Source organism: Corapipo altera, unplaced genomic scaffold (assembly GCF_003945725.1).
Source record: "Corapipo altera isolate COAL_440 unplaced genomic scaffold, ASM394572v1 239, whole genome shotgun sequence".
NCBI lineage: Eukaryota > Metazoa > Chordata > Aves > Passeriformes > Pipridae > Corapipo > Corapipo altera.
The window spans coordinates 393,546-421,099 of NW_020884938.1; the positions used below are offsets into that span (position 1 = coordinate 393,546).

At 46.6% G+C, this 27,554-nt stretch overlaps 1 protein-coding gene and 1 long non-coding RNA gene across 2 annotated transcripts in view; one reads left to right on the forward strand and one right to left on the reverse strand.

Moving 5' to 3' along the window:
* WNT7B (Wnt family member 7B) overlaps positions 1–27,554 on the forward strand; it is a 78,370-nt gene that overhangs the window by 2,808 nt on the left and 48,008 nt on the right. The gene's annotated exons all lie outside the window — the stretch shown is intronic.
* On the reverse strand, positions 2,966–15,345 carry LOC113955388. Its single transcript, XR_003530518.1, has 3 exons — positions 15,206–15,345; positions 7,078–7,226; positions 2,966–4,926 (listed from the first exon to the last, which is right to left on the reverse strand). It is a non-coding gene; the product is annotated as an uncharacterized LOC113955388 (long non-coding RNA).

A 27,554-nucleotide genomic window follows, 5' to 3' on the forward strand; every position in this document is an offset into this window, starting at 1 on the left:
CCCGTTCCCCCGCCGTGTCATCCCCGGCCCCGTTCCCCCGCCGTGTCATCCCCGGCCCCGTTCCCCCGCCGTGTCATCCCCGGGCCCGTTCCCCCGCCGTGTCATCCCCGGCCCCGCTCGTTGTGTCCCCCACGGCCCCCGGAGCGGGGCAGCGGCGGCAGAGCCGCGCGGGCTGCGATGTTGCACCTCGCTCCCCTTGGGAAGCGAAAGGGCAGAGGAGTTATTTCAGTGCTCAGTGGAGAGCATTTGTGGTGTTTATCTGGTGGGTAAATATACTTCTCTGGCTTACTAATGGTAGCTTTTGAAGATTAAAGCGTAGTAGAGCCTGTTCGAGCATTATCTGCCGGTGTCTGTTCCTGCTACCCTCGCCCTCCGGAGGGGAGGATGCCTCCCAAGCTGCTGTTTAGTGAGCTCTCAGGGACTGTCAATGGTTATGTTAATTTTCCCCCGAGATCTCTATCATCGTTTGGCTATGGGAGTGACTCCTCGGCTTCTGCATCGCCGCTCCTTCGGGGATAAAGACGTAACTACTCTGAGATGCAGCGGGCGAGCAAATGGAGTGCGGGGTGTCCGTGCTCAGTCGCGCCCGGTTATTCTACCACAAAAACCTGTAGAGCAAAAATCCCATCGTGATGAAATGGGATTATAAGAATGGAAAAAGCAATGCTGAAATGAAGAAGGCATCGGGGCCTCAGTGCTTTGTGTGCAATAGCTGTGAAGAAAGTTAAGTTACGGTAGACTACATCCAAAATTATTTTAAAGAACCATCTCCTTTATAAAATCGGTTTCTATATTGTAAATGTACTATCTGATAAAGTCATCTTCTTCGGGGTGCTTGCCTGCTAACCTCTGGCCCGCTGGGGCACTGTAAACATTTTTACAACCAGAAGCAATTAGTGCCTGACTTTGGGAAAAAGGAAACTCACTGTGGCTCGAACAGCTGGTAGTGGGATGATTGATGCCTTTTAATGCACTGGACATATTTTGGTAATCCAATTAAATATTTAAAGTACAGATCTACCATTTAATAATATCAATGCAGTTAGTATAAATGCCTAAACCCGAGGATTATAAGTAATAGTGACACCATTTCTTGCAATGCACGTTGAAGTGTGCATGTGTCTGCACACACACACATATTTGGCTGCTTCTAAATGCAATGGTGCTTGTCCATTTTCCATTTGTGTACCCCTCTCGCTGTTCATGTTCTTTGGGGCTGGATGCATTCACCAGCAACATGACAATCGGTTCTTAAGAGGCTTATTTGGGGGATTATCTGCTGGTACATAGACAGCTAATTCAGTTATTTGCTATAAAGTGATTGGGAATAACTCCTAAGAGAGCGTGTGTATGTAGGAATAGCAGCACAAATCTTCAAAGCGGATTCCTCTTCTAACACTATAATACAACAAATAATTTATATTGGTGAGTAGATATTACTGCCTGGTTAGGAAATGTAGGGGGATAAAAATCCTCTGCACATCTTGCATCTGTTCTGCTGGTGCTCCCATACCCTTTACAACATGGCTTCTCCACGCTTGTGGGAGGTGGGTTAGAAGGAATGTATATTTTTCCTATGCCTGCAGGAAACTGCTCATGCCTAAAGATTGCCCTAAAGATTCCCTGAAGGACTGCTGGACAGAGTCCCTGGAGTTTGTCTCTCAATGTGTGCAGGGAGGGAGGGAGCAGCGCAGGCAGAGGGCAGCCCGTGTGCCCTGGGGGGCACAGCCTGGAGGGGACAGGGGGCACAGCCTCACCAGTGATGCCAGCAATGCCTCCCTGCCAGCTGGGACAGTCGGGATGCCCCCTCTTCCCATCCTGGTCAGATCAGGGCAGGATCAACCTCTGTGATTAAGGCTGTTATGGGAACAGGATTGTCTCTGGCTCAGTTACTGGGCTGTGGTGTAAATCCATCATTTCCCTGCTTTTGCACCTTGTTCATGTTATAACTGAGACTTCAGGGCAAGCTTGCTCCCTTAGCCTCTATTTGTGCAGTGTCTTATGCCTGAAGAGAGCTGAGATCCTCAGATTGTCCTTTTACATGGTACTGTAATAATAGTCCTCTATAAGGGGATTTGGAATTCCACTTCACCATCCCCCAGAGATGTGTTGGCTTATAGACAGAACAGGTGAATCTCCAGAGGGTATCAACTATCTTCTGGATCACCTAAAGCTAGCTTTAGCATTAGCTAAAATGAGAAATGAGCAGAAATGAGAAAGGTAAAGGGGATTTTGACTCTGGGCTGCCATAAGCACTGTGAGCTTGGCATGCCTGTCTGGTACAGGCTATTTCCCTGTACTGAAGGAGCTAAGAAAGATGGGAGAGTGTGACATGATTTCTTGGTAGCTCTAGAAGAGAAAGTCCATCATTTCACTGAGAGACCCAGAATAAAATTCTGTGTCTAAAACCACAGAGCTCTGGTAAATCTGTGGCTGGCTACTCTCCTCCATGCCAAGGTCTCCACCAAGCACTCGAGTTCTGAACATCCTTGAATCCAAATGCATTTGGATGAAGGCAATTCTCTCAATCCTTTGTGGCAATTAGTTCTGGGAGTTAGATGTTTAGCACACCTTGAAATTGAAAAAAACAATGACTTAAGTAATGATAAGGAAAGGTGGCAGCATCCAGAATTTGTAGGATGACAGCGTGGAATTATTACATATGTTGCATTACCAACATAATAGTGGGTATAAAGCAACATGAAATATTTAGATGAGCAGGTAAGATTAAATGCAGTTATGTTTGCATATTAAACGCCCAACAAGGCTAATCCCTCAGAAGACAACATTTCAAAGGAGGTGTTAAAATGCTAAACAAAGTGATTGCAATTGCATAGTTATACTGACAGGCACCCCTCATGCAGTGGTGCAGTGCCCTGTGTGTACCTGGCACTGTGTCCTGCTGCAGGTAGAACGTGTGTCCTCAGTGCAGGGACTGTGTAATTTGGGCTGAAATGCTGTCAGAGAGCCTCTTTAACCCTCTAGTCCTCCCAAGTAACCACAAGCAACAGAAAGCTGGGACCAGCTATAGATCAAAGGAGCTCTGGAGAGGTGCTGACACCATGTGTTACAGAACTGGTTGTTGTTGCAAGCCCAGTTTCTTCAGCCCAGAACCTCTGTACATTGTTTTACCCTCAGTGGACTCTTACCAGTGCCTTTCATGCCTGCTGGCAAAGCATCTCCAGCTGCTAACTACCTGCCAGATGGCCCTTTGCAACTCCAGGTTCACCTGTCTGCTTGGTTCTCCTCGTTGTATTTGCTCTTTCCTCCTTGATGCTGCACTGCCCTCCTGTAGAGCATCACCCCAACCTGCCCCAGGCACAGAACTGACAGTGTAACACAAGTGCTCGATGTAAGAGTTGTATGAGAACCAGCCAGGCCTCTCTCCATGAGAACCTCCATGACTCCTGTGTTCTGGGATGGTGCCATGCACATATGAATACCCTGTCCATGAGCTGAACAAACTCATTGCTGAAAGCTCCAGGCTTACAAGTCCAGAATGATGTGGGAGGCTGAGGAAGTCCAGGAGCATAGGCATAGGCATGCTCTGGAAGAGACTCCAGGGAAGGCAGGTTCCTGGGCAATGTCTTTCAGTCTTTTAAGGGTTATTAGCACCCTTTCTTTCTCTTTTACTCTCTCTTCAATCCTTCTCCAGAGGTAAAAGGATATCTTTTCTCTCCATTGTGAGAGCTACACAGGACGTGCTCTCCACTTCTTGCCAGGACAACTCCTATGTATTTGCTTTTGCTACAACACATGCCCGAGGAACATTGCAAATACTTCAGCTAGAGAAAATGTGAAGAAATTATAGATACAGAGATTAAATATCTTCTCAGTAGGTTTTTCTGTCCATATGCAACACATTTCTATAATTTTTTCCTCCTGTTACTGCCTAAATGATGTTAGGAAAAATCATTAGATAACATGCTAATATGCATGATAACATGCATGATAATGGAACCTTTTACAAAAAAGTTGTCTCCTTTCTTTCTTTCTAAAAGTCACTTTTCTGGATAGTACAATGGAGCTGAAAGTTAACTGCCTTGTTCAGTTCTAAGGGAGTACAGGCAGCTTTTCTGAAGTTAAGGTAGATGAGGCCAAATAGTTGCTCTCATCATAAAAACATCTTTATACTACTAGGATATGACAGCAGGATGATTATCACCTATTAATTATTTTACAGCAAATCATATCTTTAGAAAATTTCAAGACAGGCTAAATCAGAGAGTTACTGTATTTTTTCTCTGGAAATGATTTTAATAGTGCAAACAGTTTATACCCGTGCTGCAGTCACAGTTCTGAACATTTATTTTCTTTCCAGCCTGTGCTTGTGGATCAGATTTCCCTCAACAAAGGATAAAATTCATATTTATGCAAAAATCCCACTTAATCATCATGGTGACATAGTCTTGTTCCAGCTCTTTGTCCAAGGTCAGATTTCCCCCCAAGTTCCTGAAAAGTGAAAAGCAGGACATCCAGCAGTATAGCAAGTGTGCAAGTGAGGGCAAATCCAGGCTCAGGTGTTTGACACGCGGCAGAAGAATTTTCCTCTGTGTAGTGGCACAAAGTCCGCTGGTCCCTGTGTGTCCCAAATGCTTTATTTGAAGCAGAGACTCCCTGTTGCTCATCAGTGGCAGCACTTTCCCAGCTGGTGGGACTCGGTGGGCTCTCCTGGCAGATGGGTGGTGCGAGGGCAGCGCTGATGAGTTGCATCCTTCCACTGGCACGGACTTGGAGTGCACAACAAAGGCATTCAGAATCATTTCCTCCTGGATGGCCACTGCTCAGATCTGTGCAGCACTTTGGGAAGCTCTTATACCTTGTCTTTTCAGTACTGAGGGCCTGAGGCTTCTCTCCCCTGGGGTCACATCCACAGCTCAGCAAACTGATAAAGCAGGAGCGGCTCTGCCACAGCCAACAGAGTGACTCTGGCGCAAGCAGGAGGAGAATCAAACAGAAAGTCAGCACAAGCCTCGTTCTTCCAGTATCCATTTGAATACAGCCTTGGCACAGGCTGCCATTTTATGCAATTTATAGGGAGTGTGACCATAGTTCTCAAGAACACACAGCAAAAGCAATATTAACAGGAGGCCATGTCAGACACAACCCAAAATCGGTTCTATGGCCATTGAAAGAATCATGGCCTGTGGAACCAGCAAGAGCAGACATAAAGCCAAAACATTATTTATTTTTTTAAGGGGAGAAGCACTTCAAAAGCCCCGCAGCATTTGCTGTTACATGCAAGGCATTGCAGGGCAACCCAGCTTTCAAAGCTGGAACTGAGCATGAGCCAGAAAGATCTGTCTGCCTTCAAGCAGGGCCTGGAAAACACAGGGAGATGTATTTAATTTAAAATTCTCAAGTGCTGCAGTACTGGGACTGGATATCATATCCACCCTCCTAATCTGGCTGAAGTGAGACATAATTATGAAATGTGACTACCATTTAATAATAGTTTCTTTCATGCAAGGATCATAAGTGAATTAATCCTACCAGTATAGAAGTGAATTGGGCAAGGATCGTTTCCCTCAGTGCTGGGTGGAATGCAGCAGCTGCTGTGTGGTGCCCTGTGCCCAGCAGAGCTGTGTGGACATGCAGGACCAGCACCAGTCCCGACATCCCTGGCAGCAAGGCAGGAAAGCATCTCAAAAAGCCCAAGCACATCTCTAGTTGATCTGGACCCTGGCCAGTGCCAGCCCCTCTAAAGATTGCACTATTTCATGGTGGGTTTTGCTCTGTGGTGAACACAGGAAAGGTCTGAGACTGGCCCAGTGCCCAAGATGCTGAACAGCAGCATCATGAGTGCTGCCTGCCTCGGTTTCCCACAGCTTTAATGGGGCAATAACAGCGCTGGCAAGGCTTGAAGGGAGGGGAGGGGCAGGAGAGCAAAAGCTGCCACAGCACTTTGGAAAGAGAAAACGTGGTGTAAGTGCCACATCATCACTTTCAGGGACTCTTTGTGACCACAGGCAGCACAGATGGTGTGATTGTGTCGCACCTGAGACGTGGCTTCGCCATCCCCTGCTTCAGCACCACGTCCGGCGTGGCCTCGGGGACAGCTCGGGGGAAACTGCTGCTGACCCACGTCCCGAGGTCACTTCCGACAGAGCCCTCTCCTGCCGCAGGAGCCTTCCCGTGGGAGCCAGGCTTGGCACCAGAGCCGGCCCGGGGTGCCAGGGGCTGCCGGCAGGCAGGACATGGTTAAGGGAACAGCCACATCTCTCATGACTCCTCTGGCTGCTCGCCAGGGAGCCATGTGACTCTTTGGTTAAAAGAGTCCTCTCAACCATGAGACACTTTTTTTCCCCCCTCTGGTTGTACCTTTTCTTTTCAGAAGTTAAAAGAAAACAAAACGTACCCACAAAACTTTCCACATTAAAGTTACATTGTAGTCGGATGACTCAGGGTGAGAAATTCAAGGGGAATGAAGAGGAAGGGGAACATTCCTGAATCAGACCTGTTGTGCTGAGCCTTAAGGAAGAGGAGGATTTTGCTGGATGGAGAAGAGCACTGCTGTACAGCACAGTGAGCAAGGAGCAAAGGATGGGGCTTAAATCTCTTCCCTGCTGCTCTGGACTACTGCTAAATTCGTCAGGATAGCGTCAAACCCAGCGGACTTGGACGCTATCAAGAAGGCTGAGGGTGGGAGTGCAAATAAATATGGTGTCATCTGATTCACAGTAAATTCCTTTTTCTCCACTCCCATGGCCTAAAGGGTACATCAACCAGCTTTACAGTTTTTGGTTGTTTTTGTTGTTTGTTTTTTTTTATTGGCACCTCTTATCACAGTATCTGAGCACTGCCCATAATAATTAGATTGGCACATCCCTAGTAGGCTTCCTGGAGTCTTTTGTTCCTCTGCTTTCTCTGTCTCTGGGGAGCTCTGCCCAGCATAGGTGCTTCTGAGGGGAGGGATGGGGTCAGGTTATTGTTGTTAATGTCACTCTGGTTATGGTGTAAAAGATGTATCAAAGAGGAAGTTCTTGCACTGTGACCTAAAGGTCATCAGACTCTGGATTAGGCTAATCTCTGAAAGTTTGTCCCCCAGACAGATCCTTTCAACCAAGAGTAACTTACCTCTAGGCACAGAGCTTTGTCTGGTGTTTTATGATCTTCCTTGTTCCAGAGAACTCAACTGCCCTGGCAGAGGCAGAGGTTTGGTCTGGCTTGTCTTGCTGGGCCCTGATCCATTAATTGCTGTGTGGAGGTCAGGCTTCACCCCTGACCTGGGGAAGAAGGAGAACAGGGGAGAGAAGGACCTGCCTGCTGAGGCGACATGCATGGCACAACCTCAGCCCAATGTGTGCCGGGCACTGGGATGTCAGTCTGCTGTTCTCATGGGCAGAGCACTTTGCAAGATGTAAAGCCTCTGTCTCACTTTGGCCTTATCCTCTTTTTGGAGAAAAAGGGCAAAACATTCTGAAAATTGCCAGTCAAGCAATATTCCAGGCTCGTCCATCTGTTTGGGACTCTTGCAGGCTGCACTGAGTGGCTGGAGAGCAGCAAGTTCAGGGATGTGCATGAAGCAGTAACACAGAATGCAAGCTGTGCAGAGGGTGTGGGGTGCTGGACAGGGCTCAGCAATACCAGCTTGCTCCTTGCTTTGGAACCCCCAGACACAGACATGCTTCTGAGCAGAATCTGGGCACCCTCCCGGTGTAAATACTCACTTTGAAGGAATGCACCCGAGAGGAGCATGTGTGCCTGGCCCTCCGTGCTCCTCTGCTGTCCCCACCCCAGCTGCACAGCCTGTGAAGCCAATTCCCCAGCAACAGGACTTGGCAGCTGGCACCTGATGAGATAATTGTGCCCCTGGGACATTAGGAGGCATGAGGTGCAGCCAGGTGCTCCTGATCTGTCCATGGGTGTGATTTCTGTGGTAACCACACCCTCAAGTGTTGCCTTACTGCAATTAGGAAATTTGTTCAGTTTGGGTCAAGTACTTCTATTAAGGTGCTCTTCACATCTAACATGTGTTGGCATGGCAGGAGCATGTGGATGTCCAGGGTCAGGCAGTGGCCTCGGCTGAGTGGTGTTCCTCCAGCCAACAGGGAAGAGATCCTACTTCTCAGCACCTTGATCTCTGCTTATTGCCAAATCTGGGCCTTCCCTTGCTGCAAAGCCACTGATCTGAGCATTAACTCAGGTGTAAATAATGAAATCGCTCCCTTAGATGAGGTGCTCCATTTTGGGTATCACAGATGAGGAACCTTTTAGCAGGTTGCCACTTTTGCTTCCTGGGATTTCTATTTTGCAAGAAGTGCTTTAAAAACTCACACATAGAGGGCTATGCTGCAGGAGAGATCACATGACAGTTCCTTTCCATAGGTTGAAGATGCCTTACTGTCCCAGGCTGCCTTGCACTGCAGCCTTGCTGTCAGTGTGGAAGGTGGTGTTAAATCAGTCTAATAGTGAAAAATGCCAGTCAGATATTCACCCCTTCTTATGAAAGACTTGGTGCAACAAGGTCCAGCAGACACTGAGGTGCCCTGGCTGTCATGGAGGTGAATAGGAAAGGGGGGCCTCCAGTGAGTTGCAGAGTTTGTTCCCCATGACTTTCCTTGGGCACAGCTCTCATTGCTTGCCATGTTTGCTGCACTGCTGTAAGAGGCATGAAATGAAACAGCTCAGAAGGGGCTTGAGGTTCTGCCAAAATCTTACTGTGACTTTGGGGAAGCCTTTCCTGCCTGTGTGCAGGAAAATTCTTCCAGCGTTGCCTGCCGGATCTGCAAGCAGGGCAAGATCCCTCTGTGCCTTCACACAAGCAAGCACGTGCAAAGCTTGTGCCATTTGCCCTTCTCACAGCCAGCCCAGGTGCTGCCCAAAGTTCCACTTTAAACTTTGGCTCCACCCTAACATTGCCTGAATAACTGCAGGGTTTAGCTCACAATATTTTGTTAGGGGAGTGCTGTTTATTAGAAAGAAGGAACGATGTATTCTACCTCTCTAAAAATGAAAACCCCTTTCAGCACTGACAAAAGCCCTGCTTTTCTTCATATTGCCCAAATAGGAGTTTTTGATGTGTATCAGATCTTTGCTTACGTGGTAGTTGCCATTGTATACCTAACTAGAAATCAGCTTTAGCTTTCTGACAATAGCTGGCACAGATTAGGTTCACTCTAAGACATCTTGTGAGATAATTAAAGTGATGACTGATAACATAGCACAGCAAAAGGAATGTTTCTTGAAGTAGAGCTGCTCTACAGGTTGCTTGTGTGCACTTTGTTAAGTGCAGCCCAGGCACAATTACCCTGACTTTGATGAATTCCCAGAAATTAATCTGGCATCTTATTTTTTTGAGAATAAATCCTGAAATTCTCTCAGTTTCTGTCTCCTTCTTACATTAAATGCATGTACACGAATATGCTGCTTACGAAGGGTGCCTGAATCACAGCCCTGGAAAATGAATTCCTCTCCTTACCCACAAAACCAGCAGAGCACAGGCAGAGGGTGTGTGAGCTTCCCCACTCCACCCCATCCCTGTGTCTCATCCATGACCTAGAGGGGCAACCTCTAGCTAGGCAGAAGCGGGTGGCTCAGTCTCTGTACTTATTTAATCCTTGGCCAACCTGCCAGGGCTGCCAAAGAGGGTGCCAATTGTGGTGGTGGTTTCTGTGATGTGGATAGTCGTCCACTGGGAACTGGATTAAGACCATCAGCTCATTTCAAATACTCTAGGCCACAAAGCATCTGCCAAATGGTAACCATTTTTTTGGTCACTACTGACTTGGGTCATGTTTGGACCAGCGATGAAAGGCTCTGTATCCCAATACCAACCCCCTGAGCCATACGGTTTCCCGGAATAATTTTTTTTTAAGAAGGGAAACATTATTTTTTGTCCTAGATTCTACTTTGATCAGCTGATTTTTAATGTGCACATTGGTACTTCAAGGTGCATAATTTTCATTACTTTATTGTAGAGGGCTCAGCGGCTGGGAAGGATTTTGGAAGATGGCAGGTGGCAGACCCATGTGGTGTGGTCCAAAATGAGCTCTCAGAGATAGTGGTTACACACTCTGGCACCCCAGAGGGCTCCATATTTAGTCCTAAAATTGATCTTACACCTTCAAATTTATCCCATAGTCCCTCAGGAGGGAAACTGCCATTAAAATTGAAGATCATATTCTCCTTTGCTCTTGTGCTTTTGGCAATACCCGGTGATCTGTGTCCGATCTGTGGCATCAGCCACCTTTGCTGGCAGCTATTCCAGCAGCTGTTCGTGTTGTCAGTGGTGTCTGTGGAACCCACCACAAACTTCTGTGCATGCCCAGCAGCACCCCGAGGTGCTGGGAGGTGACATTTCTCAGCTGCTGCAGAACTGCGGGAGGCAGAGACTAAATCCTTTTCCTAAAATCCCACAGCCCAGCAGGGCAGGGAACTGGAGGATACCGAGGGTGAGCAGCACACTGTCAGCCTGCTGAAGGAACACCTTTCTGGCCTTTCCCAGGTGATGTGTAGCCATGCAATATTGCCACCAGCTCTCTCCTGAGCTGAAACAATTCCTCAGAGGTGACTGGATTTGTCTTTCCTGGGAGTGATTTGCATTTAGCACAAAGGTTCTACTTCGATTGCATTAGTTCCTCAGAACAGGGAGTCACCTGCCTCCTCCTTCCCCACTGCACGAGGGAGTGACACATGCTGGGACACTGAAGGAGTGACTGTTATAATGATAGAAAATTCTCAGCTAATCCATCTCAGATATGGATATTCAGAGCAACAGATGGAGGCAAAAATGATGGCATTGACTGATGGTACTGCAAGTCTGGGGTAGAATCTGCTTTCTCTCACACAGACGTGTCAGAGGCATCTTACCAGTAGATATCTCACAGTAGTTTATTGGTCTTGGACTGTGAAATATATATTTCAGATTACCTTTTATTTTGTTTAAAATAAGAAAAAATATTTTATTCAATGTATCCTTCTGCTGTGAATAGTTTCTGTCAAAAGAGCTAGAAGAAAATAAAGTAGGGAAGAAATTGTGTTTAAAAGATTATATGTAGTCATATAGATGTGCACAGAAATAGTGTTTTGGTTCTTTTTTTTTTTTAAAAGTGTGTCTCTACAAAGCTCTCTTGAGTTTTTCTGCTTATTTGGATCCCTTTATGAATAGTTTCTCTTTCCAGAGTAGAAACTTCCCTTTCAATAGCAGCTGAGGCTTAAATTCAAGAGAACACATGGAGAACTGGAAGCATACAGGCTTGTAGTTACATGCATATATTTAAACAGATCACATCCCACATGTAGAAAACACAGGACATACAAAATGCCCAGCATCCTTGTGTGTTCCCTGGGTACAAAGGAATTCCAACTCATGCTTAACTTTCCTAAACCAAGCTCTAAATTTGGGTGACAGCTCTCAATTTTACTTTTTCACTTCCAAAAGCCCATAAAAAGTGAGCTGAAAATGTACAGTGTCAGAGAAATCTAAGTCTGAGACACGTGAGTTTATGTAAGTCAGTCAGGTTTTTCCTTTCAGCCTTTGGCTGTGTGTGAAGACCAAGCTTCAGGTCCCAGGAGTTTTCAGGAGGGAGGTGATGAGGAGCGATGAGTGGCAAGGCAAGGACAACCAGGGAAGGGCCCGTGTGTTCCCCAGGGAGAAGGGAATGGAGAGAAGAGGGGAGTGGAAAAGCCCATTGGGAAGGTGAGGAGGGGAAGGGTCCTGACAACTGCAAGGAAGAAGGTGAGAAGTCATGGAAGCCTGGAAAAGAGGGAGCTGGAGAATGAAACAGGCTTTAGGATGGTTCCACAGACGGAGGCAGCTCTCGGGAGGTTCAGCATTGACCTGCATCGCAGTTCAACCTGTCCTGTTGGTCCAAGCTATCACTTGGTCAGAAGCTTAATGATCTGAGAGCAGCTTCTTTGGCGCTCAGCACGAGGTCAGAGCCTGGAGAGCAGCATCCTCTGGAGCCAGGAGGCGAGTGCAGTGTCAGTAAGCGCGATCAGAAGCAGAGCTACCCAGGACACCGTGCTGTGCCCAGACACAGCCACACGCTGTGGACCCAGTGTGTGCCCAGGCAGGGTGTGACTGCCCATCCCTGGCTGGGGAGAGGCACCACAAAGCACAGAGCACAGCCCAGAGCTGGCTGGTTTCAGCAGAGGGTGATCCCCTCTTTGAGGGGGTGCGGGAGAGGGAATGTAAAGGAGGCAAGAGACAAAGCGCAGTTTACATCAGTACTGAGAATCTGGCTTTGGAAGAAGATTTTCTGCATGGCTGCTCCACATAAATTGTGCTTAGCTCTACAGTTGCAGGATTTTGAGGTCTCTGATGAGGCTCTTGAATTGTCCTAAGGGAAATTTTGCTATTTAGGATCCCAACATGCCACCATCCCCAAAACAGAAAGACTTACGTGGGCGCAAAGTTTAGAGATTCAGAAATAGTGTAATACTAATGGTCCAAAGGGACAGGGATTAAAGGCTGTCTTTACAGGATTTAATTCGTGAGTATGGGGTAAAAGTGCTGTTTGGCCCGAGAGTCCACAACCAGTGTGCAATGGCAATCCATAATATTGCAATTCATCGGTGACAGCCAGTGCTGTGTAATGCTGTGTGTGAGGCTGAGCTCAGACAGTCACTGCTGAGGGTATGCTCAGCTTTTCCTTCCTCTAGAGCATGAATTCATTTCAAAAGCCAAGCTTTCAGGGGGTATAGCATTGTTTGTGTGCAGCCAAACCATGCGGGATTTTCTTCCCAAATTAAATTCAGCTCTTTTCTTGCCATCTTTAGAACTAACTCTTTTCAATATTTCAGCTGACTGAGATCCAGTTTTAAAAATATATATAGGAGCCTTTGCTTGGCACAGAATAGAAACCGTGGCTTTTATAGCATCCATGCACTACCAGGGTCTAGTTTATTATTTGTAAAGTATTTTTGGGGTATATCTTTCTTTATATAAAAGTAAGCCCAGTACCACGCATATCTCACATCTCTCCTCTTGTTTTCTTCGTGGACACAAAGACGTATAAAGGTTTTATAAGGTACAGAAAGACTTCAGAGAACGTACTTTATGAGTGGTTTGGGGATCTTCTTTTGAGCTTTGCTTAGAGTTGTCTTTCCAAAGTTGCACAGTTTGGGTCGGGATTGGTGCCTCATACACAGATATATGATTTCAATGTATCCAAGCCTGATTTCTCAGTGTTTCACTCAGCAGTTTTCACTAAGGACCTGTATGTGTAGACCTGAGACCAAGCAAAGGTTAACATAAACTGGCTACTGTATCTCATCTTTCTCAGGACCTCAGATAAGCTCCTGGAGATGAACAGAGCAAGGCTGGCATCTGACGTGAGCTCTCTTATCAAACTAATCTCGGTGTAGCTGTGCCAGTTTCACTCTCTTGTCATACAAACTTTTTCTCCCTCTCCTCTATTCCCTCCAGTATTTTTTCCAAGATAAAATGATTAAGGAAGGAAAGAACTGATAGATAAACACATGAAACTGAGAGGAGGCTCAGAAACCAGCTATGATTCCCATTGGTGGATTCTACTATTTGGAATAAACTATAAGTCCCACGCCTTCCCTGAGATGCGAATCCCAAATTGTACCTCCCAGGGACCAGGAAGCACTTGGCAAACACCTGGAGCTAGCTCACATGTTCAGCAGCACATGCAGGCACACATGTGCAGTCGCCCAGGCAGGAGAGTAAATGCTGGCTCCAGTGCTTCCAAGCTGAGAACACATATCTGGGCAAACATAGGTTATTATAACTCTGGACAGCAAACCACAAAGGCATTCAAAGAATCACCACCACAACATTTTGCAGAATATTATTACAACTGTCACTAGCAGTTCTGTCAGAAATCTGGAAATTGCAAAGGACAAAAATTTAACTACTGAGGAGCAGGGAATTCTCAAAAAACATCCGTCGGTATGCTGGCACCTTTGGCCAGACAGGAAAGTGCTGGGCTGTGCTGCTAAAGGTCCTGTGGGGTAATGGGGGAAAGAAATGTCAGAATGACACTTGTGTAACCCTGAGTGATACTCACCTCTTGTGTACCCCTCTTTCTTTAAGATCCTAATGCATCCTCGTTAGTGCTGTCATGTCTGTGTTGCACCACCTCTGGGGCTGGACTAGCTTCAAGGACTAACTTGAACACTTCAAAATCTCCAGTCTCATTAAAGCTGTGACTTTGGAAACAAGTTTGAGTTTTATGAGGGAGAAAAGAAATGGAGCTCTGCTCATCTGGCCTTTACCTGCACCAGCAAAACGTGCCACGGTAATATTGCAGTGAAATTATATCTTTGAAGCCACGCAAGACATCTGGTGGGCATGACCTCTTGCGCTGTTTAAAACCTTCTTTTGTGCATTTATATGTTCTGATATAAAAAGCATGGCATTTTGTGTTGCAGCATGAATCCTTTCCCTGTGCTTCCTTAATGCAAAAGGAGGTCAGAGGAGAAGTAGAGATTTGGACACAAGGATCTGAAAGTTCTGGAGCTTGGGCAGCTTCCATAGGAAGGGGTTTTGGTGGCTTGAGCCCTTAGGATATCTTCTAGACAGGAGGCGGAGTAGGACTGTTATGCAAAGGTGCAGAACTTGAATTCCTTCCATAAGTCCCATATCAGCAATGGCTCTGAGGAACCTTCTCCCTGCTGCATCCTTTTCAGATGCTATTTCATCCCAAAGTGACCCATAAGCAAATCTCCTAAGAGCTCCTGGTCACACTGTCAGGAGTGAAATGAGCAGGCACACTGACTGCCATTCCAGAGATTTCAGGAAAAGCAGATCTGTGGCACAGCTCACATTTCTGGGAGCTGAGGCTCCAGGCTCCTGGCAGGCTGAGGGGAGCAGCGAGCTCACAGGGGTCTGTGTGTGGAAGGGCTGAGGAGCTCGTTCCGGAGCCGCGGGATGGGAGCGGGGCTGCGGCTCCGGCAGCAAGCGGGGACATGTTGGTGCAGCTGGCCCCGGTTCTGTCTGTGGGAGAGCCTGCCAGCCCGTGGGTACAGTGCTGCTGGGTGTGTGTGAGCTGCTGGCAGCAAAGCCTTGTTGCCTCTGTCATCATGTATTCCAGGGATGGCTTTCCTGGAGCCCCACACGTGGCAAAAGGAGACCCTGTGGGTGCTCCTGTGTGCTGGGATGGATTGCAGCTGGAATGATGCTCAGAGGTACCTGCCTTCACTTTTCTCCTGGGATGCCCTGTACAGAAAAAGGGTTTATCCTGGAAATACCTGAGAGTTATATAACATTATTTTTACTGCTGGTCACACCCACCTCCCTCTGAAGCCAAATGTCTTTAATCCTGACAGCTCAGGGTCTTGTCTGTAATACAGCACTGGCACTGTGGAGGTGTGAAAGTGCCCAGTTGTGCAAAATCCTTTTGGTTGGCACTGCCCTGATGACTTGGAACTTGATGTAGATATGGAAACCAAAGTTCAACATCAGTTTGACAGGACAAGAGGTCCTCAAGCTGTGCCAAGGGAGGTTCAGGATGGACATCAGGAAGAATTTCTTCATAGAAGGGGCATTGGAAGGGGCTGTCCAGGGAGGTGGTGGAGTCTCCACCCCTGGAGGTGTCCAAGGAAGGACTGGACATGTCACTCAGTGCTCTGGGCTGGGGGACAAGGTGGGGATCGGGCAAAGGGGGGACTTGATGACCTGGGAGGTCTTTTCCAACCTAAAGGAACCTGTGAGCACGTCCTCCCACTTTTGTCCCAGAGCTGGACGGGATATTTTGTTACCTAGTGGAGTTATTTGCAAGCAGGAAAAAATGCAATTGTATTTTTCCAATTCTCCTAAGCTACAGACCATGGGGCAAATGAGAATGTGTTGGGCCAGGGGCACTTCTTAGGCAACCTCAGGCCACTACCTACATGAAAGTGTGGATTGCCCCAGAGTCAGTGTGATCCTATAAGGCCTAGAAATGCACAGAAGACAATTCCTAGCTCCTCAGGGGCACAGCATAAATGACTTGGGAGACACTATGCATGAAGCCTGTCAGTCACCCAAGGCTGGCTGCCCTGCCTGACGTAGGAGATGCCGCTTCTGGGGAAATATGTTTACGTATGTGCTAGTGGTTTCCTAACTGCTGCTTGGCTTTGGGGCTTCAGAAGTGGCTCCAGCAAGCCTGGGCTAATGTGCTGAGAGCAGGAGAGGTGCAGGATCAGTAAGGCAGGAGGATTTCTGCAGCTCACCAGCTGATATCCCCCCAGGCTGAGGGACACCAGTGTCTGTGCTGAGCACAGCACTCTCCTGTGCTGGGTTCCAGCCTAGCTTGGCTCAGCAGGAGGCTGCCTGGCGTTTTGTGGCCTAATTTCACCAAAATGCTTGAGTCTGGGAGTATCCCACTGGCTCTAGTTTGAACTCAGTGGGAGCATACTCATGTTTAAAACCTTCCACACACACTTTTGAGCATGTCCAAAGCCTGTGTGCTCCATGGGGTGAGTACTGAAGGGCTGAGTGCCACCAGCAGCCGCTGGTGACGTGTGTGCTTTGGTCACAGCCTGCTCCCCTGGGTGGGCAGTTGCTTCACCAGACTGTTTTCAGTTACATTTTTTTCCTGACCAGGGATGTTTAGTTTGTCCCTTTGCTTTGAGACTTTTGCTTGGAGAGTTTGTGTTGTTTTTTCAGAGCTGCCTTTAACGCAGGAGCTCAGACCTCTCTGGGGAATCTGCCTGACACCATCAAAGTTGAGAGGGGCAAAACAGGGAACATGTGAATGTGTAATGTCACGTAATGTCCAAAGGACATATGAGCTCTTTAGGAAGTCAGACTGTTCTGTGCTGGACATTTTCTTTGGAAAATTTGGGTGCTGGATGGATTTCATTATCTGCCTCTGATGCCATCCTTAGCACTGACAAAATGTTACTGAAGGTAATAAGAGCATTCCTTTGCTCTCGTGTGTGCTTTTACCTGTACATCCAGCTAAAGACAGACACATTCCCTGGCTGTGCATACAGCCTGGTTCCCTTTCTCCTGCCTCTTCTCACAGAGGTGCCCCCAGCCACCTCACCACCCTGTACACAGAGGTGTGGTGTGACCCAGTACTCGTGGTCTCCTCCAGCTCTGCTCCAGGGATGGCCACTCCAACCCCAGCATTGCCCTGTCCCGTTCACTGCCATTCTAACATCTGCTATGTATTTATTTTAAGCTGGGCTCTGCAGCTGCCCACACAAACTATCTTCTAGCAGTGTCAGTCACCAGCACCTCTGGGGCTCATCAACCACCACCCATGCCCTGGTCCAGCAGGGAAGGCAAGGGGAAAAGCTGTGCACAGGCGAGGCCCTGCACAGGACAGGGACACTGGGATAACAGTCATGAGTGCAGGTACCAACCCTGGTTTCCTGTTATACTTATTGCCAGTGAGAACAGTAGTATCTCTGGAATCCCCAGAGACTTGTAGACTTAAATGGACTTTGGCTCAGGTCACCTTTGTTTGATACAATCATTTGCTTTAATGGTGTGAGTCAGATTACTCCAGTTCCCTCCTAGTTTGAGACACAGCTGATGGAAGGGGAGTGTGTAGAGGTTGCAGTGGGAGGGAGGAAGAGGGAATAGTCTCCCTTGAATGTAAATAAATGCTACCACTTCTGCTAATTGCATAAAAATGAAAAGCTTAGCCATAAATGGGAGTGCAAGTCTGAGATTACTTGACAGCTCTGTTATTCAAATGCAGAATGCTGCATGGAGCAGATAGAGAGGAGCTTAGGGTTGGAAAAGGCTCTTATCTTCACTTGTGAAACACCATGTATGACAAGTCATCCCCAGCCTAGGAAAGGAAGATTAGTGCAATCCACCAGCATTGAAAGGCATGGACACCAGAGACTGTGGAGCCATAGGGACCCTGATCTGTGGAGAACTGGCACCTCAGTCTGGTCATAGCTCAGACCCCTTTTCCATGGAACATCCAAACCCCACCTGTCTGTCATGTCCTCATGAACATGTAAAGTACTCTTTTTGCTATGAGTACTGGCTCCCAGTGCAATTAATCTAGTGGAAAGGCTCCTGCTGCTTTCACTCAGCTTTGGATCCAGCCCAGGAGAGGCTGATAAGGCACGGGGAGCGGTTCCCGCGTGGCCCTGGAGCACAGCAGATATTGCTGCTTGGGTTTGGCAGCTCCTGCTAAAGCCAGGGCATACCAGAGTGGCTCCTCAGAGATGACTCGCTGTGCAGTGGCAGAAAATTGGCCTCAGTGTTAAAAATCCAGAGCTGTTTTCCAAGTCAACTGGAATACATATTTGTGTGTCGGATTCTTCCTTTGAAAAGTTCGCTCTGCGGAAACCGCAATTGCCCCACGATTAGAGGTGAACAAAGAGAGACACAAAGACGTGAAAGGCAGCGACGTGTTGCAATCCATCTGAATGTTTATCTGCAGCAACACGCAGAGGTGGATTAATGCAACCAAATGTAGGCAATGAGGAGAGGTTCCCAAGTGAGGAGTCTGGTCTCCCTGGGTGCCTCCTGTAGTTAATGGAGACACGGGCAGGTCCATGGGAGGTTCAATCCACCTCCGTCCTGAATCATCCTGGGAGGTGGCTGGCTCTTTCCTGGATGGTACAGGGAACCCGGGGCACATGGTTGCTTCCCTCAGGCACATCTGGCAGCACTGAACAGCACAGGAAACAGGGGCCAGGGAAGAAGTCTATCAGGGTATTCTATGATTCTGTGAAAAATCTTTGTTTAATTCCCAGCAAAATCATTTAGACCTAGCCTGGCTGCCTGAGTGCTGGGATGCAAGAGTTAGAAGAGAGCAATTGGGATGCCAAAGAGGCAGAGGACCAAACTCTGCTCTGTGCCTGTGATCCCATCACACACAAGGAACCCAAGCAGTATCAGGGAAAATGCAGGAATGTCGGTCTCTGTGCTGCATGGATTTTTGGGTGGCTGACCTGGAGCTATAAAAGCCCTTCATAAATTGAAATAGTGTGGAAGTGCTGCAGTAGTGACATCCTTCTTCAGGCTGCTGGACTAAGAAGGGTAACAACATTGGCAGATAGCAACAGTTCCTTGAAAGTGGGATAGGGAATCAAATCCCGAGCTGGAAGGGACCACAGGGATCATCGAGTCCAACCCCTGCCCCTGCACAGACAACCCCAACAGTCCCACCCTGTTCCTGAGAGCGTTGTCCAAACCCTCCTGGAGCTCTGGCAGCCTTGGGGCTGTGCCCACTGCCCTGGGGAGCCTGGGCAGTGCCCAACCACCCTCTGGGGAAGAACCTTTCCCTGAGATCCAACCTGACCCTCCCTGGTACAGGGGAGACTTAAACCAACCCACTGCTGTTCCTGAGGCAAAACAGCTTCTCAGCCTTTGTTTTGGGCTATGAAGGTACAGGTGAGGGGGGAGCAGAGCAAAGATGTTTTCTGACACAGGGAAGGGGTTTGGCAGCAGTTTGGGGAGAGGTAACACAATCTCTGGAGCTGCCAATGTGTGCTCAGGACTTCCAGGCAGTGAGGGTGAGTCACAGGGAGGGACAGAGAGAGAGAAAGAGAAACGAGCTCAAATCTGGGAAGGTAGAGAGTGTGGGCGGAAGGCAATTACCACGAGAGAGCAAAGGGCTGCTGAGTGAGTCAATCGAATCCTATAGATACCAACACTTATCATAAATACCGAAGAGGTTTTAGCAACTGCTAATTCTCAGAAAGTCATAAATGAGAACTGTTTCCTGTGGTCAGAAGGAGCAGAGAAGGCAACGTGAGTGGAGGAGCAGGAGATGTGAGGCCTGTGAGTGCAGGGGCAGGGGTATTGCGGGGATGACATAATGGAACCCGGATCAGCAGCAATTCTGTGGCATGGGCAGCAGGAGCAGATGATTAGCCTTTCCAGAAAGATGCTATGTTGTTTTTCCTGGTAATATCTTATTAAATGGGTGCTAGAATGCATGAACAATACAAGAAAAACCCTTCTTATTCTAGTGGCTTTTCTTTCCATAACTCACTAACTACTGCCCAAAAAGCATTGCAAGATACTTTCTTTTTTAAAGAGCTACTTCATTTCGGTGTTACGTGTCTTGCTCGCTTTGGTTTTCAGGTGGCACTGAATGTGAGGCTTGCAATCTGTGCAGAAATATTTCTCCCTCTGAAAGTTTCTTTTTTGGGAGCTCAGTCAAAGCAGAAAGACCACTGTTGACTGCTTTTAATTCCCAGCATTATCTCTTACAAGGGTAGGCCCTGTGGGGGTGCAATACCCTGTCAATGCTTCATTTATCTTCTTTCTTCAGCGAGTGCACTGAAGGGTGAAGGAAATGATAAGCATTATAACTATCTTCTTACTCAACTCTTGGATTTTAGTAACAAAAGAAACCTTGTGAAATAAAAAAGGTAGAAGTGCATCTTTGAAGGTAAGGCAGCAAAATAATGTCTAGGATAATGCAGTTTTCTCTGACCCCTTTAAAATGTTATAAAGCCCAAACTTTGGGCATTCCCAACGTTCAGAAGTGATTTTTTCCCCTTATTTGAAGGACAGAATGCATTGAATTTCAAATGTAGTTGTCAATAATGGACCTAAACTGTTTCAAGAATTCCACTTACACGTGAACTGTAGCACTATTCAGAGTGGATATAAGGGTGAGAAACTGGGCCACAGATGTAAGCGAGGACTATACATACAACCCAGAGCAGGGAGAGAGAATTTTTATCTGCAATTATAGGAGGGATCGTTATGCATTTGATTTGGTGTCAAGACTTTTCCTGTTCTCTGACACAAAATTTCTGCCTCAGTAATTTCAGACGAGATAGTTCAGAAGAGGCTTAGAAAGGCTACGGAAAGAGATGCTGCCCTGACCTTCGTGACTGTTTGTCTCCTAATCTCCTGAGTGCTCTTGAACAGGAATTTGCAATTGGTATCAGAGTTGTGTCCAAATATGGCATTTGAAATCTCCCGGTTTGGGTTTGTAGTTATTTATTTTTTCCTGACAACTGCCAATGGATCCTGAGTGTGGCTCCCACCTAAGTGAGTGTGTGATCTTTAATTCACAGTCATGTTCCTATGGAATCCCTGCCTCAGGAGGGCACACCCTGGGGCATTCCCTTCCAGTGACTTTGGGTTGGTAGGCTTTCCCCCAGGGGCTGTGTCTGAGCATGGGCTGCCTGGGGGGAGCAGAAGGGTCCTCTGGGACCCTTTTTTGAGTGTTGTATTTGAGTGTTGCTACGGAGAACTAATTTTTTAAAGTTAGTAGTAGCTACTCTCTGTATTTGGTTGCTTGATTCAGGTTCCCAGGATATGACTTGCTGAAATGGGGAACAATCCCAGCTGCAGAAGTGAGAAAGATCAGTGCTTCAGACAACAAACTAAAATTGTTTTGAGGGCTCGTGTCCTAAGTGTTGTCAAACTGAACCCCTTGGATCAGTGATCTTGCTGAATTTCTAAGGTGGGAGGAATCATGTCTCCTCTCCTCAAAGGGGCATTATGGAATGATTTTCCTGTGATTCTCTCACACATTGCATAGATCATCACTATAAAAAAGCCAAGGTCAAGCTCAGAATTCATGAATAAAGCGGAGTTTGAAACACTTATAAAGCCTGGGGTGTGCACAGTGAGCAAGGAGAAAGCAGGACAAAGCAGTTCCTCGTGAAGGGAGTGCATGCACCTGTGCACTAAGTGGAGGAGAGAGTCCTGGGGAAAACCCAGTTGTGTTGCTGTGGCACTGCAGGCTGCACCACTGCCCACACAGGAGACAGGTGAATTCCAGTGTCACGGTCAGCCCTTGTTCTGGCATTTTCTGACTTGCAAGTGCTTGACCTCATGACCTGCAAATGTTAGTGTGGATAGAAAGCAACTGCTTTCTATCAGTCAGTATTATGTGTCCTTACAGAGGTTTGAATGGGAAGACTGGCAGAACGAACTAGGACGTGAAACCCTGATGTAAATTGTTTGGGTTCTTTTTCATTTTAAGGAACAGTTTATTTCATACTTGATTTTCTGAGGCTTCCTCTATGCTATATCATAGTGTATTGGCTCACTCACTTTTAAATCGCCAAGCTAATTGAAGCCTGTTAAATCCTGGAGTTTAACAGTTTGGCATTTTAGAGGCACTGCTCAAATCCATCCATCGCATTGCTCTAATGACTCTGGTATTTGGCTTATTGCACCCCTTTCATTTTGGAAGGCTAATCCTGCGAGTCTTACTCAAAATGAAGAGATACATCCACTTGGCCTGTTACACTGGACTCCTTTGTGTCAACGGCACAGTAAACAAAGAGACATATCTGGATGCCTTGCAGGGAACAAAAAAAAGAACTACTTTGTGACTTACCAAAGAAACAGAAGCAGTCACAGGGCAAATGAGAACTTTTCCACATAGCTGATGGAAATGTGCTACGTGATAATTTCACGTGAAGTTTGCCGAAGGTTGCACCCTAGGCTCTTGATTAAATCCATCCTGGCTCCTAAACCCTGGGTCTTATTAAAACAAGGTGTATTTTTAGATAAAGATGTTAGAACACCCTGTAATTTCTATGGCTGGTTGCACCCTTCAAGAGCAGGGGAGCGAGTGGCTGGGTGTGTGTGAACACAGGTACGTGTGTACATGTGTGTGCTGGTATCTGAAGCAAAGGTGGAGTTGACTGTGATTTGCAAGAAGAAAATCAGCCTCAGCTATTTCTGATTTTGCTTTGGTTTTTTTGTTTGTTTGGTTTCGGTTCCTTGTTGTTTTGTTGGGTTTTGTTTGTTTTGGGTGGTTTCTTTTGTATTTTGTTTTGTTTTGTTTTGTTTTTTAAAAAGAGAGAAAACCCTTGTAAAAGGTGCCTGGAAAGCAGCTTGGCTGCATTAGGCCAGGGTAAGTGAAGAAGGGTGGCTGAAGAGGCAGGATATTGTGGAATGTATCTGGACAGAAGAGTGGTTGACCAAAGCTCCTTGAACAGAGACCTCCCAGCTCCAGCCCCACAGTGAGAGGCCCAAACTCTGCCTAGAGCAGTATTAGCTGGGAGACCTCGTCACACCACAGCTGCTGAGGAGCTGAGGGGAAAATAGATGTTGTGGCTTGACAGCAGCTCCCCCACAGATCCCACGAGGCCACTTCTGCAACCAGCAGGAATTAACAGCCCTATTTCCTGCATTAGCTCCAAGGCAAGCTTGGAAAGGTGAGAGCTGTCCCTCTGAGACACCTCTAGGGTGTGGCTAAACCTGTGGAGTGAGCACTGCAGTACCCTCTGGCCTTTGAACACCCAAGGAGACTGGGAGCTGGGAGGAACCTGAGGTAGGGGAAGCAATGAGTTAAGTTGCTCTCTCACCAGTTTAAGTAACCTGGGGAAAAGCACTGAGGTTGGTTACTGAAGAAAGGGGAAGCAACTGTAGTTTAGGATGCTGCTGTCAGCACGATAGGGTAGAACTGGATTTCATACTGCAGATGTTTTGGTTTTCTTTTTGGCTGTCATTTGCTCTTCTGTGACAAATGTGAGTGTCTGAATCAATGACTGGAGGCAGAAAACAGAATCATTCATATTTTTCTTCCATCACTAGAGCAAAGTGCTAAGGGGAGTGACGGGTTGTTCATGCTGGGAAATGCTCATGTAAAATCCAGATCCATTCCAGCACGTGCTTTAATGCTGGGTTTCTCAGATGACTAATTGGTGACCTCTTTAGGGGTGAGAAGAGGATTTGGGTGTGTCACAAAGTGTCAGAGGGCAGCATGCAGCCCCCTGGCCCCCAGGAGACAGGCAGTGAGGTGTGGGTGTCCTGTGGGGGCACAGCCAGGGTGCAGCACCACAGCCCCAGGGTGCTGTAGGAGCTCACCCCTCCAGAGCCAGGGCAACGTGCAGAAGGCAAGGAGGGGGAGCAGAGAGGAGGTGTGGCATTGCCAAGTGGGGAGCCAGCAATTTTATAAATTTTACAAATTCACAAAACTTGTGCTGGACTTACACTGCTGCATCTACGTTAAGAATGTGAGGTTTAGTATATTCAGTCCATCCTCCTTGTCTTTACTGGGAGACAGTACACAAACTAACACTAACACCCCAGGCACGTAACCAACACCTCTCTTTAACACAGCTGAGCAGCTTGAAGGAGATATTTAAGATTTGCTGTACCTACACTCATGTACTTTCTCTGGAACTGGAAAACACTGACACATGTTGGGCAGGAGGAGCGAAGAGGATGGTTTGTTTTAGAATTACTACTTTGGCAACAACATCAGCCCAGCTAGGAAAAACCTATGGGCAGCTGGAGAGACAAAACCAAATCCCAACCCCACATCTTTCTTCTGTGCAAATGAATAACAGCAACTACAGCAAAAATGAAAAAAAGAGTTTTGAAAAGGGTAATCTGGATGGCAAAGGGAAGCACTAAAAGTGAGGGTACTCTAATTTTTTAGTGCCTCTCTTTTCTGCTGTCAGCCTGCTTGTTACTGGTATTACCTTTGAGAGAGTCAGTTGGTATGCACCTTCTAATTAGTTTTTCAGATAAATTAATGCCTGGCACTCAGTCTGTAGAGATTGCAAGAATGGGCAAGTCACCATCCTGGCCCACACTCTGCCTAGGAAGGCAAACCAGACACATGCAAAGAAGCAGGAAAGCAGCAGAAGGCAAGGAAGTGGCTCACTCAAATATACCCAGCAAGTCAGAGCCAAGACTGGGACAAGACTGTGTGATTTTGATCCAGTATTGGAGCCACTGGAGAAAAATTTTACTAAGTTAAGATTGTAGGGAAACAGTTAAGATACTTTTCTCCTAAAGTTCATTGAAATCTTAGTGAACCAGAAGATGTTATGGATTAATTGCCACATTCAAATTCAAACCAAACATTTTTGCATAGTTCTGTGCTTCAGTATTCACACTTCTAGCAGTGCCACTTCTCACCTGTTGCTATTGCTAGGAATTTTCAATCCCTGATTTTTTAAGACCCTCTTTAGGCTTCTCTTTAGTTCACACAGGACAGGTTTGAAGATTATTTGGTTTGCCTGTACGCTGCTCAGAGGAAGGTTCAGAATGTGTTTGGTCCCACTGTCAGCTGATGTCAATTAAGAAGAAATGATGAAAACCAACACATGATAGCAAGGATAAGTGTAGAGTTCATGCAGTGACACTTAATTCCTTGATAAAGTTCCTGTACAGAAATCACAGGAATTTGGCTTTGATTCCTGGCTGCAGTAACTCACAAGATCTTCTGAGGGACCTATTTCTTCATGTTTTCTTTTTTAGTCACCCATATCAGCGTCAGGTTATGATCTGGCAGCTTTCTACACAACTTTCCTTATGACTTTACCCAGGCCAGGCCAGCTGTAAGCTTGCAAGTCAACAGCTTGCAATCAAACCCAAGGATCTCAGCCACGAGGAAGACGGTCTGTCAATAAGGCAAAAATAAAAGCTACCCAACAGTTTACTGTGCCTTGTTGTCAGGGATCTGTAATTCTATCTCCTCTAGCTCGGAATAACAGCAGTTTGAAACTATTAGCTTACTTCTGTGGGAGCTCAGAGAGTTTAGTGAAGCATGGGGGATGTAGGTGGAATCTTGGTATTTGTGCAGAATTGTGAACCCATGAGGATGTGAGGGCATTGCAAAGCATCAGTGACCACTGAGACAAGTTATTGTAGGCAAAAATAATACAGCTCCTTACTTTCCTGCTGTTGATTCCGATCCTGATGAAACCAGCAGCTTTGAATGATGTGAGTGTGGCCAGCCTTGGGATTATTTCCAGCAGCCCAGAGCAGCACAGCTGCCATTCTGTGCCACTGCCTCACAGATGGTCTCTACACAGAATCCAAGGACTTAATGGCCCCCTCACCTTCGGAGAAGGCTTTTCCAGTTCAGCACTGAACACTGCAGTCATTGCATGTGGATAGGGAAATAAAGGAGGGAGAACACCAGTTTCTAGAAACTGAACAAAAGAAATGTGCCAGATTTTTTCTTCTCCTCTCTTTCTGACACAAAAAATACACAAACTATGTCTTGGAAGAGCTGGAAAAGAATCTTTTTATAGCTAGAAAAAAAAGCCATCAGGCAAACACTGAATTATCACTTTTTTTGTTTGTTTGTTTCTATCTTGGCTATGCAGAGTTTTATTTTTCTCTGAAAGCCCTGTATTTGTCACACTGAGTCATCTGAGGTCAAGCATCTCAGACCTCTCTGCCATAATGCCCATCCTTTCTGGGATGGTCTGGGCACACTGCAGCTGTTGGCACCCCTGGGCAGTGCTGTGGTGCTTGGTGAGGACCAGCAGTGCCACCATGTGCAGCTCCCTCACTGCCTTCCTCCCTCCTGTGCACACCTTCCCACGCTGTGCCACAGCTGGGACCTCACTGTGGGCACGGGGACACTCACAATGGAGGGCACCACTTTGCTCTCTGAGGTCTCTTTCTCCTGAGATTCCCAGTTTTCCCTTGTCTGTCCTATTTTATTGCTGGAAGTTTTCAGCATTTCAGCCAGGTCTCACTGCAGACTTCACTCAGTAGAAGTGCCTTTATTTGGCTGCAGTGCCTTAGGACCTTATGCCACAAGCTATCTGATCTCTCTTTTGGGTTTACATTTTCCTTCTGAGTGACTGATTTTTTGGCACAGGAAACATTTTTATTCCTGATGAACTTCTCTCTGAGTTGGAGTTTTGTGCAGTGATATTGTTTGGACGTGGGGGATACACTGTGCTGAACATTTGGCAGAACTGAGAACAATCCCTTCACCAAGAAACTGGCTGTCAATGTTTGTCTTTCACTGAAATAGCACAATGGTGGTTTTGAGCTAAATAACCAAACTGGCTTGGGAACTTATCATGACACTTGTCATTCAAAAATGGTCAATGGTATAAAAACCATTATAATGTCAAGTTTCTTGTTTCAAGTCTCCAGTTCTGTGAATCACATTTTCCTTTATTAGTAAAACAAGGATGATCATCTTTTCTATGCAGTGTGGATTCATTCATTATCATTTCTAGAAAGCTCTGAGATCCTCAAAGTACACAACTGAAGTTCAACAGAAGTAAGCCTATTTCATAAGTCTGGCTCTTTTGCCACCCAAAGTTCCTCTGTGGTAGGTTATGGCCAAAATCCATCCTGGCATCCCTTCACTTCTCCCATCAGTGAGCATCCTAAGAAACACACAAAATCACACACTTTTCCTTTTTGAGTTAAAAGCACATCTACCTACACTTTGTATGCATTGTATGTAACAAAGTCACGAATATACCCTGAAGGAGTCCCAAAACAGACTCAGGCCTCTGACAGTTGTGCTCAGTTTTACATTTATGGGATTGTCCCACTGGGCTATATCTAAACTCCTAGGTAGAACCATTTAAATCTGAACTGGAAAATGCCAGCCATTTAGCATGAAATCATCAAATTTACTTAAGTGATCAGCAGGTTTCTTGCCCCCAGAGCAAAAAGCTGGGATGGTCGTTATACAGATCAAATGCAGAAAAACTGTTTAAACAGAGAGAGTAGAATACAATATAAAGTTAATACTTACAGGAATTCTACACAGGCAAGTTTAATTATCTGATTTTCCATCAGTTCTCTGATTCTAAAAAATGCCAGAGGATTTTTAACACCACAAGAGATCGAGCCCTCTGTTTCATCTCTGGGAGGCAACATCAAACTGTCGGACGTGCGTCACCATCTCTCAGCATCTATTTTCATTGGGAATGAGGCATTTGGTATCTCCAGAGGAGCTGGATTTTGGGTTAGCATGAGATCGCATTGT